Below are 3337 nucleotides of genomic sequence, written 5' to 3' on the forward strand. Positions count from 1 at the left end.
GTTGGGTTGGCGTATTTCGAGATTAGGATTTGTCACTCCGATTGTCGGAGAGGTATCTCTGGGCCCACTCGGTAATGCACATCACTATAAGCCTTGCAAGCATTGCAACTAATGAGTTAGTTGCGGTATGATGTATTACGGAACGAGTAAAGAGACTTGCCGGTAACGAGATTGAACTAGGTATTGAGATACCCACGATTGAATCTCGGGCAAGTAACATACCGATGACAAAGGGAACAACGTATGTTGTTATGCGGTTTGACCGATAAAGATCTTCGAAGAATATGTAGGAGCCAATATGAACATCCAGGTTACACTATTGGTTATTGACCGGAGACGTGTCTCGGTCATGTCTACATAGTTCTCGAACCCGTAGGGTCCGCACGCTTAAAGTTCGATGACGGTTATATTATGAGTTTATGTGTTTTGATGTACCAAAGGAGTTCGGAGTCCCGGATGAGATCGGGGACATGACTAGGAGTCTTGAAATGGTCGAGACGTAAAGATCGATATATTGGACGACTATATTCGAACATCGGAAAGGTTCCGAGTGATTCGGATATTTTCGGGAGTACCGAGCAGTTACGGAAATTCGTATTGGGCCTTAATGGGCCATACAGGAAAGGAGAGAAAGGCCTCAAAGGGTGGCCGCACCTCTCCCCATGGGCTGGTCCGAATTGGACTAGGGAGGGGGGGGGGGGGGCGCCCCCTTCCTTCCTTCTCCTTTTCCCTTCCCTTTCCTTCCCTCCTACTCCTACTACTTGGAAGGGCTCCTAGTTCTATTAGGAAAGGGGGAATCCTACTCCAGGTGGGAGTAGGACTCTCCTAGGGCGCGCCATAGAGAGGGCCGGCCCTCCCCCTCCTCCACTCCTTTATATACGGGGGCAGGGGGCACCCCTAAGACACAACAATTGATCTGTTGATCTCTTAGCCGTGTGCGGTGCCCCCCTCCATCATAATCCACCTCGATCATATCGTACCGGTGCTTAGGCGAAGCCCTGCGTCGGTAGAACATCGTCATCGTCACCACCCTGTCGTGCTGACAAAACTCTCCCTCAACACTCGGTTGGATCGGAGTTCGAGGGACGTCATCGAGTTGAACGTGTGCAGAACTCGGAGGTGCCGCGCGTTCGGTGCTTGATCGGTCGAATCATGAAGACGTACGACTACATCAACCACGTTGTGCTAACGCTTCCGCTTTCGGTCTACGAGGGTACGTGGACAACACTCTCCCCTCTCGTTGCTATGCATCACCATGATCTTGCGTGTGCGTAGGAAATTTTTGAAATTACTACGTTCCCCAACAGCTATGTCCTATAACTTTACAGTTATGTACCATGCTGCACTGCACTCACTAACTTCTATCATTCAATTGAACACTTCTGTAGCTTCAAAACTTTTAGCCCTCTGTTCCGTTTGGAGACGCCCAATGTTGTGCCAACCTCGACAAGAGTTTCCAGTGATCTTTCGCTGTTGGCTAGAAGATCAGCATCGAATTGTATCGCATCCTGCCAATGTAAACAACATTTTAGTTTGGGGACTTGGCGCAAGAGATAACATATTGTTTACGAAGTTGATTATCAGCATCTAATAAGGGAAAAAAGCAGAGAGAAAGAATACAAACCTTCTCAAACACGCAGATTACCGTACTCCCTCCAAAAGAGAAATATCCAAACTGGGAGAAAGAAGATGTATTAGATAATTAACACACTAGCATAAGCAGCAGAACACCCGCAAGGACAGAGTATAAAGGAAACCTCATCTCCCTTGTGGACGTTGTCGCCCTCCTTTTTCACGAATGTGATGCTTCCTACCATAGTTGCTCCGATGGCAACAAATGCCACCTGAACCATGTGTTATTAAAAAAAGTGCATGATCAATTTATGCAAAGTACAGAAAGCTACTGGATGGCTGTACTAGGTGCTAGACTGTTGCATCAAATAAGAATTGATAATTAACGAGAAGCATATGGAAGTAAGGCCCTGTTCGGAAGCCAGGCTGAACGGCCTAGCTCCAGAGTTGAGAAGGAGAAGCTGGCAGCCTGGGTAGTGCAATTTTTTAGATGTAAAGCTGCTGATTCTGAGGATCTCAGCTTAAATATGGCAATGCTCAAGGCTGTTCTCAGTGCATTAAGTCATATAAAGGGAAATGGAAAGCACAGACCATTTTTAAGAAGCAATAGACATTGACATCAGCACTTTTGACATGCAGTGATAATCTAAATTAACAGTAGTACGATCTTGACAAATTATACTGTTGACCTCCGCAAATGTGATCCTTACAGCTGTGTGATTTAGGCACAGTTGCAAGGGTCACGCTATTAACATCAGATGTGCCTTCAGCCTTCTCCATGCCAAAGCTTTTCAGCCAGAACAAAGAAAAGAGTACAGGCCATATGTAGAGTCGCATTATAATCAGCAAGTTTTGTCATGACAGGAGAGGCAAAATTAACTGAGATCTTCAATGGTAGGAATAGCAGCAAGCAGTTGCCTCATGGTATACAACAAAACAGGGAGAAAAGGCAAACCTTCCCAAACTCCGAAGTGTGCCTGAGATGAGTCCCGGTATTCTGCCTAACAATATATATACCATAGGTACTTTATTATACCACGTGGTGCGCTGCAGTCCCTAAGTTCTATCATTTGACTGACACTTTTGTAGCTCTTTGTTCCTTTTGGAGATGCTCAATGTCTTGCCAACCTCAGTAAGTTTACATTGACCTTGTGTCACTGCGCAAAAGATCGCCATTGAATTGTGTTGCACCCTGACATCAAAATCGGAAAGAACAGGAAAGTTGTGCCAACCTTGTCATGAATTTTCAGTGGCATTTTTTTGTTTACCAGAATATCATCATTGAATTGTGTCGCATCTTGACATAGAAATTCAAAAGACCAGGTTGGGGCATCTCCAACACCGACCCTCAAATCGGACACCTTATTTGTCCGTGGATAGGGGGATCAGTCTGCTGACACGGGCGCATGAGGCGACTATCCAAAGCAGTCCGCATATGTCCAGTAACATTTTGGAATAATTTTAATGAACATAAACAAATTTGATGCATATCTGAAAGCACTGGACAATATTCGTTCATACTTGAATAATTTTTAAATAAAACAGAATGCTTTTCATTTAAACCGGAGGAAATTCATTATATTTAGACATATTTCAACTAGACCGGACTCTTAACCTAGCCTAAAATGACCGTCGGCGCCCGTTCCCCATCTTCGGCCGGCCATGACCCCCCGACAAATGATGTCGCGCCTCCTCCGCAGCCATAAGTGCCGGGAAGTGAAGCTATCCATCCCCACATCGCCGGCAAGCGACTAGTCGGCTGACG

At 45.7% G+C, this 3337-nt stretch overlaps 1 long non-coding RNA gene across 1 annotated transcript; it reads right to left on the reverse strand.

Annotated features, from left to right (window-relative positions):
• Positions 1 to 1346: 1346 nt before the first annotated feature.
• On the reverse strand, positions 1347 to 2110 carry LOC125549467 (uncharacterized). The gene is made up of 3 exons (XR_015599973.1): positions 1758 to 2110; positions 1625 to 1675; positions 1347 to 1508 (listed from the first exon to the last, which is right to left on the reverse strand). It is a non-coding gene; the product is annotated as an uncharacterized LOC125549467 (long non-coding RNA).
• Positions 2111 to 3337: the final 1227 nt, after the last annotated feature.

Source organism: Triticum urartu, chromosome 3A, assembly GCF_056163025.1.
Source record: "Triticum urartu cultivar PI428250 chromosome 3A, HENAU_Tu73, whole genome shotgun sequence".
NCBI classification, from domain to species: Eukaryota; Viridiplantae; Streptophyta; class Magnoliopsida; order Poales; family Poaceae; genus Triticum; species Triticum urartu.